We start from the raw sequence: 16639 nt of genomic DNA, 5'->3' as shown, positions 1-16639 counted from the left end.
AGGAAATTTTCTCATTAATGTCAGCAATTTTCACTGGAGTCTCTTGGATTTTTAGAAATATAATGATGACGCACAAAAATAATACTTGTTTTTTGTGATGTTTGACAGATTATTTTCTAGAATCTTTATTGTCTAGAAATTCCATCATAATGTTGAGTGGTACTGGTGATAGGCAGATATCTCTGTCATTGATTTTAGTTGAAATAGTTTGAGTATTTAACTATTTAGAATATTTGTGTTGCTACTTATAAAAAATAATCTTTATCTTATTTAAATATATTCTTTCCTGTTTTATCAAGAGAGTTTCTTAGGTATGACTGCTAAGTTTATCCAATGCCTTTTTAGCATCTTTTGATGTGATCATGTGTTTCTTTCAGTCTGTTGACTAGATGGATTATGCGTGGAGTTGCTGACATTAAACCACTCTTGTCTCCTTGTAATAAAGCCTGCTTGGTCATAATGTGGTATTCTTTTCTTATAAATCAGTATTCTAGTTGCTAATCTTTTATTTTAGAACTTTAGCATGAATATTCATAAGTGTGATTATCTATAGATTTCTTTAATGGATTATTTTATTAGATGTAAAAAACTGTGCAGATTGACAAAATATGGGAGTAATCAGAAGGTTCACCCACTGCTGGTAAGAATTCAAATTTATTCAAATACAGTTTCCAATTTATTAGAAAACCATTTGGCAGAATCTACTAAAGCGGAAATATTCCTACCATGGAATCTCGTAATTCGCTTCTAGGCATACACCCAATAAAATGCATACATGCAAAGGTATGTTTTAGAATGTTTATAGCAACACTATTAGTAGTAGCCTCAAACCTGAAACTACATAAAAGATCATCCACCTATAGAATGGGTAAATGCATTTTTGTGTGTTCATACAATGGTATATGAGACTGAGAACAGTTTGTAACTATGTGCAACATATGGATGAATCTCAGAAGCATCGTTATCAGCATAAAAAGCCAGATATAAAAGAATGCTATATGATTTCCTTCATACAAAGTTCAAAAACCGGCAAAGCTAATCTATGCTGTTAGAAGTCAGTAAAGTGGTTATCCTCAGTGGGAGGTAAGTAGGAGAGGAGACACTGTCTGAAAGGAAGTCTGAGGGGGACTTTTAGAGTGCCAGTAATATTTTGTTTCTGTTTCTGGATGCCTGTTGATGGTGGATTGTTTAGTTAATGAAAATTCATCTAACACACTTACATGTACACTTTTTTTTTATGTGTGTGGTTTTTATATATACTTTAGACTAATACTGTTTTATAAAATGGGGAGTTTTCACCTTTTTCTAAGTTTAGAATTGTTTTAATAAGAGGCCACTAAAATTGCCTGTTAAAGATCAGATGGAACTTGGCAGAAATCTTTGGGTTCCAAGGCCTTTTTTTATTGTGTAGGACTGTCTCATGTCTTTTGCCTCCCTAGCCCTTGGCTGTATACACACATATTAAGGTTTATTGTTCACCCCTATTTCCTTCAGCTTCCTTTATTTCCCTTTAGATTGAAGTCTCTGTCCTAATTAGTATCTTGTTTAGTTTTTAGTATTTTCCTCAGGTGGGGTAATTTAATCTCCGAACGTCTGATAAGCCACAGATCTTTTTTCATCCTAATAGGTAAGTGATGTCTTGATTAGGTGTAGTACTTGGGATTGTAGCTCTGTTTGTCCAGTGGCCTAAAAAACATCGTATTCTTAGTGTTGCAGTTGAGATGTTTGATGCTAGCCAGATGTCACTTGCTGTTTTTGTCTGGAAGTAATTTTGTAAAAGTTCTGGTTAAGGAATTATTTTTGACTTATGACTTGAGATATTTTTCCACTTTCAGGCCTCTAATGCACATCTCACACATGCCCTTTTTCCTTTCCTTTTGTTTCTTAAGTTTTAAGAACTATCCTGTGTGTGTTTGTTGTCATTGAATCTACTTAACATGGACCTCATTATTTTTTCAAGTTGTCCACAGTCCTATTTCATGGAAAACTTTCTCTGATTGTTCTGTTGGTTTTCTCACCATCTTTGAAAATCTGGCTTCTTGTATATTACTGTTTGTTCATAGGGCCCAGCTGCTAAAAATTGTGTGTTCCAGAACTGGTGGGATACATGGCAATCTCTGTCTGAGGACTGGTTGTTTGGAAGCAGATGGGTTGTCAGTGTTCTATGAAAGCTGTGGAAGGATATCTCTCTGTGCCTAAGTCTACCCATAGCTCTTCGTGCTTCGGAGACGTATAGAGGACTCAGTTCATCTCTTAGCTTTTTCCAAACTCTTTGGGGATTAGGATGATTAGTTATGCTTGGGCATAACTGGGCAATGTCAGTTGCCCTGTGAATTACAAATTGTTAAGCTGCCCTGTGTGTGTGTGTTTGTGTGTGTGTGTATGTGTGTATATATATATATATACATATATATATATATAAACATGAAAGGCTGAGTTTCAAATCAAGCAGAAGTTACAACAAAGATGATAGCCTGCTCACTGTTGGGCTCTATGATTATAAATGGTGAACAGGTCAAACAAAAGAAGTACTCATTTTTCATACGGAATTCCCCATAGTAAGTTGAAGGATGAGGAAGAGAAAATTAAGGTGGATCAAGAATTTTCTGACTCTTGTCTGAAGACTCCTGAATCAGTAACTGAGGAGGTGTGTTACTTTGTCTCTCCATTTCCCTTACCTTTGAAAAGTAAGGACACCAATTCTTTTTCCCCTGCTTTTCTCAATTCTCATTGCCTTACCCAAACCTCTCATTTCCATACTGTATGGAAGAGTTTGCAAAGTATTAATACTTTGGTTTCTGATAGTATAGTCAGTGGACAAGTTCTGAAGAAATCTTACCAAGAATTTGAGAACTCTTCTTAGGTACAAATATTTAAAACAAATGGCAAAGAATAATCTGGAATGGATCGTGGATACTAGCCACCTTGTCTGTCTTATTCCAAGAGTGTTTGGTCATTATTACTGATCCATTTGTTTTTAATATTCAGAAAAAGTGCGTTTGTTGTTTACTTTCAGTTTTGGCAAAGACTGGAATTAGCCTTGTCAACTAAAACAGATGCACAACTTGAGAGTTGCAAGTTGAGTTTTATTTGGGGCAAAATGAGGACTGAGCCCAGGAGACAGAACCTCAGATAGCTCTGAGAGACTGCTCCAAAGAGGCAGTCAGGGAAGATCAATATATAAGACTTTGATGAAGGGGGAGTTCCATGCAATCAAGTGTTTACTTTACAAAAGGTTTTTTGCTAGTCATGAGGAGCTGATGTCAACAAGAAGGGATTCAGTGGTTTTTCTAGAAGAGATGCAAGGATTGGGATCTTGAAATCAGTTCCTGAAAATAACTAAAGACCAGGTCCACCAGATTCCCTGAAGCACAGAATGCCTCCTTCCCACCTGAACTCCCTCAGAGGGTGTTGAAGGTCAACAGCTGCAGCAGCATAGGATTCAATCTTTGGAGTGGGTTGCCATTCCTACACCAAAGGCTCTTCCTGACTCAGGGATTGAACCTGTGTCTCCTGCATTGTAGGTAGATTCTTTGCCACTGAGCCACCTCGGAAGCCCAACCTCCACAGAGGCAAATGCCCTTCTTGTTGCTGTTCAGTCACTGGCAGATACTCTTGGCAAGTACCAGTTTGTAGATGACAGCCTTCATGTTTAAGAAAACCAAATAAATAATTGACTAAAAATTAGAGGTTATTCTTCCCCTATAATAAGTGCAGAGTAAGGAGGTTATTGGCATTGGTTATACCTGTTCACAATGTCGAGGAAGACCCAGGCTCTCTTTATGTCTTTACTGTCATTCTTAGAGTAGTTGTTGTTCAGTTGCTCAGTTGTGTCCGACTATTTGCAACCCCACGGACTACAGCACACCATGCTTCCCTATTCACTATTGCCAGAGTTTGTTCAAACTCAGGTCCATTGAGTCAATGATGCCATCCAAACATCTCATCCTCTGTCACCCCCTTCTCCTGCCTCAATCTTTCTCAGCATCAGGGTCTTTTCCAATGAATCAGTTCTTCACATCAGGTGGCCAAAGTACTGGAGCCTCAGCTTCAGTGTCAGTCCTTCCAATGAATATTCAGGGTTGATTTCCTTTAGGATTGACTTTTTGTTTTGTTTTGTTTTTTTAGGATTGACTGGTTTCATCTTGCAGTCCAAGGGCCTCTCAAGAGTCTTCTCCAGCACCACAGTTCGAAAGCATCAGTTCTTCAGCACTCAGCCTTCTTTATGGTTCAGCTCTCACATCCTTACAATTCTTAAAGTAATTTCATCTATTGTTTGGCTTCAGGCTCTCACAATACCAGTCATGTTATCCAAGTTTAAGACAAGAAGAAGTTTGCTAAAAGGAGGAAAGGCAGTACTAATTGGGGCTTTGCTTATGATAGTAAAGGAAATCTTCCTAGAGGCAATCTCTTTAGCAGACTTCCCCCATGTATCCACTGGCCACAACATTGTCTCCCTATATTTAATGCATGTTGATTTCCAGCTTTGCTAGTAGGAGATGGCAACTGAGAAGTCAATTTCAAATAGCTGTTGGATTGAAACAAACCTTTGTCTGGAAGATTACCTTTAGATAATCTTAGAAGGAAATCTCCAAGGAAATCTCCTTGGTCACTCATTTCTATTTTGCATTTTCCTTTATCTTTCCTCTCTTACCCTGATTATGAAACGTAATGTATGTAATTTGTAGACACTGAGTCCTCATTTCCTGACTCTTTAAAAACAGTGCCTCAAATCACTTCCCAGATCGGACATTTGTTTCCTTCAGGGGATGTCACAGAATGACATCCTATGACAGAATGATCTCTTTTCATTTCCAAGGCAAACCATTCAATATCACAGTAATCCAAGTCCATGCCCAACCAATAATGCTGAAGAAGCTGAGGTTGGATGGTTCTATGAAGACCTATAAGACTTCTAGAACTAACACACAAAAAATATGTCCTTTTCATCATAGGGGACTGGGATGCGAAAATAGGATGTCAAGAGATACCTGGAGTATCATTTACCAAGGCGAATTTGGCCTTGGAGTACATAATAAAGCAGGGCAAAGGCTAACAGAGTTTTGCCAAGAGAATGCACTGGTCATAGCAAACACCCTGTTTCAACAACACAAGAGAAGACTCTACACAAGGACATCACCAGATGGTCAATATTGAAATCAGATTGATTATATTTTTTGCAGCCAAAGATGGAGAAGCTCTATACAGTCAGCAAAAACAAGGCTGGAAGCTGACTGTGGCTCAGATCATGAACTCCTTATTGCCAATTTCAGACTTAAATTGAAGAAAGTAGGGAAAACCACTAGACCATCCAGGTATAACCTAAATCAAATTTGTTATAATTATACAGTGGAAGTGACAAACAGATTCAAGGGGTTAGATCTCATAGAGTGCCTGAAGAACTATGGACAGAGGTTTGTGACACTGTATAGGAGGCAGTGATCAAGACCACCCCCAAGAAAAATAAATGTGAAAAGGCAAAATGGTTGTCTGATGAGGCCTTACAAATAGCTGAGAAAAGAGAAGCAAAAGGCAAAGGAGAAGAGGAAAGATACACCCATTTGAATGCAGAGTTCCAAAGAATAGCAAGGAGAGATAAGCCTTCCTCAGTGATAAATGCAAAGAAATAGAGGAAGACAATAGAATGGGAAGGACTAGAGATCTCTTCAAGAAAATTAGAGATACCAAGGGGTCATTTCATGCAAAGATATAGGTACAATAAAGGACAGAAATGGTATGGACCTAACAGAAGCAGAAGATATTAGGAAGAGGTGGCAAGAATACACACAAGAACTATAGAAAAAGAGCTTAATGACCCAGGTAACCATGATGGTGTGATCACTCACCTAGAGCCAGACATCCTGGAATGTGAAGTCAAGTGGGCTTAGGAAGCATCACTATGAACAAAGCTAGTGGAGGTGGTAGAATTCCAGTTAAGCTATTTCAAATCCTAAAAGATGATGCTGTGAAAGTGCTGCACTTGATATTCCAGCAAATCTGCAAAACTCAGCAGTGGCCACAGGACTGGAAAAGGTCAGTTTTCATTCCATTCCCAAGGAAGGGCAATGCCAAAGAATGTTCAAATTTACCACACAATTACATTCATCTCACATGCTAGCAAAGTAATGCTCAAAATTCTTCAAGCCAGGCTTCAACAATATGTGAACCATGAACTTCCAGATGGTCAAGCTGGATTTAAAAAAGAGGAAGCAGAGATCAAATTGCCAACATCTGTCAGATCATCAAAAAAGCAAGAGAATTCCAGAAAAACATCTGCTTCATTGACTACATTAAGGCCTTTGTATAGATCACAACAAACTGTGGAAAATTCTCCAAGAGATGGGAATACCAGACCACCTGATCTGCCTCTTGAGAAACCTGTAGGCAGATCAGGAAGCAACAGTTAGAACTGGACATGGAACAACAGACTGGTTCCAAATAGGAAAAGGAGTACGTCAAGGCTGTATATTGCCACCCTGCTTATTTAATTTATATGCAGAGTACATCATGTGAAATGCCGGGCTGGATGAAGCACAAGCTGGAATCAAGATTGCCAGGAGAAATATCAATAACCTCAGATATGGATATGACACCACCCTCATGATAGAAAGTGAAGAGGAACTGAAGAGCCCCTTGATGAAAGTGAAAGAGGATAGTGAAAAAGCTGGCTTAAAACTCAGCATTCAGAAAACTAAGATCATGGCATTTGGTCCCATCACTTCATAGCAAATAGGTAGGGAAACAATGGAAACAGAGACTTTTGGGGGGGGGGAGCAAATTACTGCAGATGGTGATTGCAGCCATGAAATTAAAAGACGCTTGCTCCTTGGAAGAAAAGTTATGACCAACCTAGAAAGCATATTAAAAAACAGAGACGTTACTTGGCCGACAGAGGCCCATCTGGTCAAAACTGTGGTTTTTCCAGGAGTCATGTTTGGATGTGAGAGGTGGACCATGAAGAAAGCTGAAAACCAAAGAATTGATGCTTTTGAATTATAGTGTTGGAGAAGACTCTTGAGAGTCCCTTGGACAGCAAGGAGCTCAACCCAGTCAATCCTAAAGGAAATCAATCCTGAATATTCATTGGAAGGACTGATGCTGAAGCTGAAACTCCAATACTTTGGTCATCTGATATGAAGACCTGACTCATTGGAAAAGACCCTGATGCTGGGAAAGATTGAAGTCAGGAGGAAAAAGGGACAACAGAGGATGAGGTGGTTGGATGGCACTACTGGCTCGATGGACACGAGTTTGAGCAACATCTGGGAGTTGGTGATGGACAGGGAAGCCTGGCGTGCTGCAGTCCAAGGGGTCACAAAGAGTTGGATGCGACTGAGCAACTGAACTGAGCTAGGATGTCCCAGTCAATCTAATCTTCCCTGCTCTGTCCATTCCCTGCTTTGAATTCACTCACTCCATGAAGAGTGATCAAGCATCAAAGCCTGGTAAGTAGACTTCCTTTCACACAAATCTTGAAGAAATTTTTCATTTTAGATATAGCCTTGAGGTTGTCCCTAAGGTTATGTTTAAGTTTGATGTGTGACTTACATTCTTTCTACCCCAAAGGATTATCTTTTATCCCATAGAAGAGATTGTTTTCCTGAAGATGCTAAAAAAAACCCAAACCTTAAGAAATGCCTTAGAAAATAAACATCTTTACTCATAAATACTTTGAGCCAACCAATTTGAAAAGTACCTAAAACTTTATAACCTTCTGATATAAAAAGTAGACTTCCTTTGCTCTTTAAAGTCAGACCAAATCATGCTTCTGACCAAGATAGAGTGACAGACCAGATTTACACAACTTTTAAAAATAGAGAAAACAACGTAACAGTCTTCAGGTGTTGAACAATAGCACAAGACAGCAATCCTTGAGAGAGAGGAAAACAGATGGTTGCCCCAGCTTACTTACCTAGACAGGGTGTCCATGATGCAGTTGGGCAGTCCAGGTAGAGCCTCGACGTCTCTGAGTTGAAAAGACAGAGTTGAGAGTTCTGCAAGTCCAAGGCACGTAGAGTTTGCAAAGTGAAGACTACAGGAGAGCTCTGGAGATCTCACCTGGTCCTCCCCACGTCTTCAGCCAAGTATTGGTAAGTATAAGCTTGTGAGGCACATGTCAGAGGCTGAGGAGTCGCCCAAAAGATATAGACAGAATAATCCTCTTATCCGATTATTATCTGATGTTGGGAATAGGGTCAGGACTAGCTCATGTTTCCGCCTGGCATAGTGGAAATATATCATAAAATTTGAGGCAGTAGGACTCTGAAGGTTATTGTTGCTTCATTACTGTGGAAAAACAGCCCTAGGCTAAAAGTTGTTTTGTTTCTGCCTTAAAGCTCAAAAGTAAGACAGGAAAGGATCAAATCATTTTCAAGTAACTGTGGCTCAGAACATAGTTCATGTATGTAAGTAAATGCGTGTGTATATATATATTTGTGTACCTATTAATATTTAAATATATAAGAATATCTAACACTCAGCAAAGTAATAATTCATAATATTTGGGATCCAGTGACCAGGTATGCAAAGTAATAGGAAAACACAACCCAAAATGAAGAGAAAATTTAATATATTGGAAATGACCCAGAATTCACACAAAAGATAGAATTAGTAAACAAGGACAATTAAATGTTCTAACTATACGGATATGTCAGAACACAGTGGAACATATTTAGAATACTGAAAAGAAAAAGATCCTATCAACTTGAAATTCTATACCCAGTAAAATTATATTTCAAAAACAGACTTACAAGAGCCAGAAGTATTCATGACTATTTGGATATATTAAAGCAAGTACTTGGGCAGAAGGAAATTGATACCAGATGATAATAGGAAAAAAAATTACTTAAAAAAATCATTTTAAATGATAATTGCAGTTTAAAACAAAAAATATATAGGGGGTTGTAAAATAAATGTATAAGTAAAATTTATGAGGACAATAACACATAGACTGGAAGAGGGTAAATACAAATATACTTCCTTAAAGTTATGGTACTGTATGTGAAGTAACATAATAGTACTTGAAGATAGGCTGTGATAAATTATAGATGTATACTGTTGAACCTGAAGCAACCACTTAAAAAGGACATAGCTAATAAATCCGATAAAGGAGACAATAGACAATAAATATTCACTTAATCCAAAAGAAGACAGAAGAAGGGGAAAGGGTACAAAGGACAGATATGACACATAGAAAACAAGTAACCAGATGGTAGATTTAATCCCACCTGTGGAAGTAATCACTATAAATGTAGACCATTAAATGTAAATGGTCTAAATGCCATAATTAAAGACAAGATTGACAGATAACAAGATATCTGTCATAGATATCTGTCATCTGCTGCATACAGATATCCACTTTAAATAAAAAGACTCAAATAGGTTAAAAATAGTATTAAAAGGATAGAAGAAGATATGCAGTGCCAAAAGAAATCTTCAGTGACTAAATCAGACAAAATAGATTTCGAGGAAAAGAATATTATCAGGGATAAAAAGTTCATTTCACAATGATTAAGAGGTCATTTATGAAGAGAACACAATTCCTGAAAGTTTATGTCCCAAATAAAAAAGCTTCAAAATAAATGGAGCAAAATCTGATAGAAAGAAGGGAAGAATAGACAAATCTACAAGTTTGGTTGGTGATTTCAACACTCCTCTCTCAGTAATTGATAGAACAAGGAGATAGAAAATTAATCAAGATAATAAAGGACAGGTAGCACTACCAACCACCTTGACCTAGTTGACATTCCATCCAACAAGAACAGAATATACTTTTTCCCCAAGGGCCAAGAACATTTACCAAGATAGATCATACTCTGGACCGTAGAACAAGTCTCAATAAATTTTAAAGGATTCACATCACACAAAGTATGTTCATAGACTACAGTGAAATTAAATTATTAGCCAGTAAAAGAAGGATGTCTGGAAAATTCCCAAGTATTTGGAAACTGAATACCATGTCTAAATAACCAAAGGGTAAAAGGAAAATTGAAAAGTATTTAAACTGGCAAGGATGTTGAACAACAGGAACATTCATTTATTGCTGGGGAGAATGTGAACGGTGCAGCCACTTTGGAAGACAGTTTGGCAGTTTCTTACAAAACTAAACTTACTGTTAGCATATGATCCAGCAATCATGCTCCTTGGTATTCACCCAACTGAGTTGAAAGCTTATAATCACACAACAACCTCCACAAGGATGTTTGTAGAAACTTTATTCACAATTGCCAAAAACGTAGAAGCAACCAACCTATGTGTTTCAGTAGGTAGATGGATTAAAAAAAAAAAAAACTGTGGTACATCCAGACAATGGAATATGATTCAGCGCTAAAAAAGAAACGAGCTGTCAAGTCATGAAAAGACCTGGTGGAAACTTAAATTCGTATTATTAAGTGAAAGAAGCCAATCTGCAAAGACTGTCTACTGTGTATTTTCAGAAACTCTAGAGACCGTAACAAGATCAGTGGTTTCTAGGAACTGGGGTGAAGGGAGGGATGAATAAGCACAGCAAAGAGGATTTTTAAGACAGTGAAACTATTCGTACGATATTGTAATGGTAGATACCTGTTGTACATTTGTGAAAACCCAAAGAATGTAGAATACCAAGAGTGAACCTTAATGTAAACTATGAGCTTTGCATAATAAGGATGTGTTAGTGTAGGTGCATCTATTTTAATAAATGTACCACTCTGGTGGGGGATGTTGGTGGGGGAGTCTGTGTTCGTGGAGGGGAGACTAGGGATATATAGGAAATCTTTGTACTTTTTGTTCAATTTTGTTGTGAACCTGAAACTTCTCTAAAAAATAAAGTCTACTTTAAAATATTGGGGAAAAAGCATTTTGAACTGAATGAAAATGAAAACCTACCAAAATTTGTAGGATGCAACTAAAGAGTGCTTAAAGGGAAGTTTTTATAGCACTGAACTCCTGTATGGGGAAAGAAGAAAGCTCTCAATTCGATGAGCTCAGCTTTCACTTTAAGAAATAAAACAAAGAAAGTAAAGTAAACCCAAAGAAGAACAAAGGGAATGATAAAAATAAGAGCAGAAATCAATAAAATATAAAGCAGAAAAACACAAGAGAAAGCCAATGGTGGAAACAGCTGATTTTCTTGAGAAGATGAATAAAAGGAAAGCTCTTCTGGCTGATTCTCCAGACAAACTCCTGCCCAAATGGATAAAGGAGGGGACTTGCAACACCACCTCACACCCAGGAAAAATGACAAGAGAGATCTCTGAGTAATAAGAAAATATCTGTACTCCTATGTGCTAATAGTCAGTTTCCAAAATCAAGTGAGACCGAATGTGTTCTTCTGTGAGGAAAAAGCACAGGATTTCTTTGTTTTCCCAGGAAAGTTGTTTTCAACTAGTCATTTGAAAAGTCTACATATATACTGTATTTGAAAATTCTAAAACAGTACTGCTTTAACTAATTCTATACTTGCAGCTTCACAATTTACATATCCTCCTTCCATTTTCAACCCCTGTTATTCAGAATTTAAAGATTTGAACCTTCTTCATAGGTTCACTTTTTTGGGGGGATGGGGAGAAATAGACCATTTGCTGTGTCTATTCTTGCTTGAACAGAGAATCTAAATTGATCACCAGTGAGTAGGGTAAACATTCGGGAACAAGTATGTCTATTCTCTTAATCCTGACATTTGAAGAAAATTTGTGAAGAGCATTTATATAAAATAAGTTTCAGATGTTCAATAAAGGCAGTATAATTCAGGAATCTAAGGTCACGACGAATATCCCAAGCGAATGAGGTAATGTTTTTCAGTCAAATCAATATTTAATCATTTAGCTTCTAAAAACAGCACCATCAAGCAGATGATCAAAATTGTCACTGGAGAGTACTCCAGTAATGTAATGTAATGTAAAAGGACGAGTAAGTCATGGACTCTGTTCCATACAGTTTTCTCTTTTTTTTCCACACTCTTCTCTCCTTGCATGAAAGGTAGCACGGTTTATTCTCCTTTGTGCTTTGCTTACTTCTTTAGTTCATAGCTTCACTTGAATCTATTCCCTGGCTTATTTCTGTTTTCTTCTATGAGGAGCAAACCTTAAATGATCTGTTGTTTCCCCCAAAATATTGCTGCATAGTTTTACTGCATTTACTGAAATCATACTCTATTTACTTAAATCTTTTTTTTTTTTTTTTAATGAGAAAACTTGGATTTAAACCTGCCATTTATCCATATGTGTGACTGGGACAAGTCGCATCTCTGAGTCTCTATTTTTCCCTCTGAAAATGGTGCCTTTACATCTATTATTCCAATTAAGTCCCTCAGAGATAGTGCCAGGCACATGAAAGACTCTCAGGAAAGCCAGCTTCTCCACTCCCTTCCTCCTCATTCCCACCCTGCCAACCTCAGGCAGCTGCAAATAGGGCCTGGCCCACAGGGAAAAACTTCACTGTGGAGAGTTCTGGACCTGGTAACCAAAAGCAACACATTACAAAGACCTCTTGTTTTTAGAAACCTTCATAATCTGAATGTTTCCAGGTGATTTATTGAGAAACCTCCTTAGAAAAGGAGTCAAACTAAAGTAAAACTAATTTTCTCCATTCCTAATTTTTTCCAGAAAATAGATTTACTGAAGAGAATTTATAGGCAAAGCTATATTCAGGAGGAAAAGTTAAGAAAGCTCCCTTTCAGTTCCCCAAGCGTGCTTTGTCAAGGTGCAGCCTTGCTCCTTCAACCACAGACAGGGGTGAACGCCAGCTGTGGCAGCCGGTACTGCCCCATTTCTCTCCCATGACACACAGCAAGAACCAGTTTTAGTATTGCTTTCTACAATGGCCTTGACCACAGGCTTCTTCTGTTTGGGGCTCTTCAGGCAGTGAGTCCTACCTGATCTGCCCAGGCCACACCTCTGCACTGTCCCAGCCCAAAGGCTGCCAGGGCACCATGCAGGTGCGGCACAGGTCCAAAGAGGAGGTGCTTTGTTCTGCTCCTTGCTCCTTAATGAAGAGTTCCCCAGTCCCTGGCAGGTCATTGCAGCTGGGACAGGTGACCGGGTTAGGACTCGGCATTGCTGTGGGCCTGTGAGATGAGGGGCATTCAGAAATCTTGTGGGGGTCAGTGCTACGGTAGGGAGGGCTTCCCAGGGCATCGGGGAAAAGCAGATGCTATAAAGTGGCCAGGCGGTCCCCAGGCAACAGGGGTCACTGCCATGACCAGGGGGCAATAGGTTTGGCAGGTAAGGACACGAAGGACCCAAGTGGATTAGGTTGGTTTACTACACAGTCAGCCCCCTTGTCTCAAGGACAGGATCAGAGCAAAAGGGCCTGGATGACAGGCAACATGAGTCGTTGCGGGGGAACTCCTGGTGGCCCAGTGGTAAGGAAACCACCTGCAGGGCAGGAGACATGGATTTGATCCCTGGATCGGGAAGATTCACTAGACAAGGGCATGGCAACCCACTCCAGTACTCTTGCCTGGGAAATCTCATGGGCAGAGGAGCCTGGCAGGCTACAGTCAATGGGGTCACAAAGAGCTGGACACGACTTAGCAACTAAACCACCACCACCAATTCCAGGGGGCAGTGAATTCACTTTACAGGCTGCAGCTGCACCCTAAGGTGGATAGTCCTTGACTGAAAAGAATGTTTTGTGAACACCTCCTACATGATGGAGAGGTGGACAGGGTGGCTGTGACAGCTCCTCACAAACTACCCACCTTGCTATATTCCTGAGGTGGTCTGAGGGCATCGCAACCAGACGTGGGGCAGCCGGACCCGAGCCTGGCCCACAGTGCCTGTGTGGAGGTGTGCAAGGTCGCCAGGGTGCCCCGCACAGTTCCGTTTTCCTACTGCCTTTCACCTAAGGAGATTATCCCCAGATGTAGAGTTTGGTTAGAGAAAATTTCTTAGAGCCACTTGTTTCTTAAATACTTAGTTTTAATAAATGTCCAGACTCTCTTGAAATCAAAAAAGTTCATTAACCAAATACCTTCTCTTTAAAAGGAAAAGTTTGAGGGAGGCTCCACACTGCCCACTCAGCTGCCTGGGGCATGTATAGGTACCTGCCACTTAATCTGTGTTTAAGAACCTGTGAGCAGATGGACTAACATCATCTGAGCTGGTGTGTAATTGCCTACATAATGATCAGAGAAATACGGAAAGGGACACAAAGGCAAAAGGCAACTTAGGACTTCAAGTAACAGTCCAGTCTCCCAAGGTCTTAGATTTAAGGCTGCAGAGTAGAAAATAGAGTTTTGTATGTTTTCAGTGACACGCAGAACTTCTAGCACCTTTCATGGAACATTGGGACTGCATAACTGATGTCTAGGATTGATTTTAACCTCGTCACCGAATTTCTCTAGGCCTCCTCAGCCTGAGTGCAAATGAAGGCCTGTCATGATAATTCCCTAGGGGTGTTGGCTTGTCCTCCCTGATAAACTGCAGGACCAAGTATCTGGCCAGAGGTGGGGGAAGGGTCTCTGTCGGATGCCCCAGATCTGCTCACGAACAAGCCTGTGGCCTTGCTAGCATCTTGCCAGCTCCCCTGTGGGCAGCTCTCCGCTGAGGCCGCCATGACTCCACTGGTATTTTGTTTCCAGGGATCTCTGCTAACTGTCCAGGATTAGAGTGACTCCAGGATGAAAGGGTTGGTTTTCCACTTCGGGAGAATGCCTTCTCTCTGTAGGTAAGAGCAGGCATGTGGGTGTTCCAGGCCTTGCATTTAGGTCAGAGGAGCTGGAAAGATCTCCTGGAGTTTCCACACTGCCCTGTCCCCTGTTCAATGAGGGTATTCTCTTAGGAGAAAACCAAATTACACTGCCACTTTGCCATTTAGAAAACTGCGTCTGCTCATTTATTTTGCTTGGTGCATATCTTAGACAGTCATTTCCACAGCGGTTTGTAACCTTCAACTTGTCCCTGTTCCCTCTTTAGCTTTAAAACGCCACACAACCCCCCTACTGAGATTGAAAAGAAACTCCCTTTCACTATGATTTCAAGGAGAACTTGTAGAGTATTAGGATAATTGAAAAAAAAATCGATATTATAATATCAAGATACAGGTTTACAGATGCCTTGGGGATGTCAGACCAACAACAATTACATCGATTTTGGGTCTTGTTTTGATGTTTGCACAGTTTCCGTGGCTTCCAGAGCCTTGCAGTTTCTGTGCCCTGGGCAGTCATGTAAAGGCTCTTTGTTGAGAACCTAGATTCCGATTTGCCATTAACCTGAATACACCCTGCTCACCTCAACCAAGTGTGAAACTAGAGGAGTCTCAGAAAGGAGCTATTCAGCTGGAATTGTATTTTTTATATGAAAGTCTCAGCTGCCAAGCCGAGTATAGTATTTGCTTACTTGGGCAGCTTATTGCCTGTGGGCCCAGTTAGTATAAGAGGAATGGCAGGGATAAAGTTAAGCTCAGTATTTTTCAATTACGGAAGATTAAAAAAAAAAGAAAAAAAGCAAAGCCTTCATTGAAATTGCAATCTTTCAATCTTATTTGTTTGCCATGTAGATGGTTATTTAAAGAGTACTTTTCTCTTCAATTACATCTTCGTTCTAAGAGTAGAGGTGGATCCCAGAGGCAGCAGTTCGGCCTCCCTGATGATCTGAGCAGTTTTCAATGGCTAATGGCCTATAAACAAGTAATATCTTGTAGCTATTGTGGCCAAGAGACGTGAAAAGGAGTCTTTGACAGTTATGGGTTTTCTTGGATAAAATTTCTAAGCAAAACGGAGGGAGATTGCAGAACTGGAAGACTATTACCCAGCCTGCATTTGGTTTTCCAAACTCAGGAACTCGTGGGCATCCATTTGTCAGCATTCAAGACAAGCCAGGAACCTCGAAAGTTTACTAACTGTAAGGTGATCAGACAGAACGATGTGAATGCTCCTCCCCAGCCCGCTGTGTCAGTTTGGGGTTCTGGGTGGCCCTGCTGAAGGAGACCTCATCGAGAGGTCAGTCTTTAACGTGTGGACAGCGTCACTCACTTCCCACTCTGCAGAGCTGTTCAACAATTTCCAGATGGAGCTCATTCTAGAGGAGAGGAGAGTGAAAGGGCCACCTGATTTTCCAGTCCTGCTCTTGTTCTCCCCCTCCTTTCTGAGACTCTGCTGTCTCCTTGACCTTGGAGTTCATGAGTTCTTCCATTTTCCTTCACCAAATCCCCCCTTTGCTTGAGCTACTGTGAGTTGAGTTTCTGTTACTTGTACCTGAGAGAACTTGAACCAACACAGCCCCCTGGCTCTGACCTGGCCCCTGCCTCTCCCTCCAGCCCTTTTCCTGACACCCCTGCCTCAGCCTCAAGTTTCATGTGTCACTCTGTATTTCACACTGTTCCAAGCCTCCTTGCCTCCCTCAGCATCTCAGGCAGGGACCAGGTCTTATTTATCTTTGTATCCCAGTGGCTGTCACAATATCTGACACATAATAGGTGCTTAAAACACATTTACTGAATGAAAGGAAGGTAAACAGAAAGTGGGATTTCCATTTCTGTGAGAAACATCAAGAGTGTAAGGTGAGGAATAGTTTCTCTGTGAGTAGATACCCTAGAAAGGCAGTGATTGTAACAGACAGCAATGAACCTAAGAAGGGTTCAAAAGAGTGCTGAGCCTGCATGGAAGTAGATCCTCTCTCTTGCCACCATATCCCATTTCTTTCTGAAAAATCTCTGC

Source organism: Odocoileus virginianus, chromosome 2, assembly GCF_023699985.2.
Source record: "Odocoileus virginianus isolate 20LAN1187 ecotype Illinois chromosome 2, Ovbor_1.2, whole genome shotgun sequence".
Lineage (NCBI taxonomy): Eukaryota > Metazoa > Chordata > Mammalia > Artiodactyla > Cervidae > Odocoileus > Odocoileus virginianus.
This window is presented reverse-complemented; position numbering follows the sequence as displayed.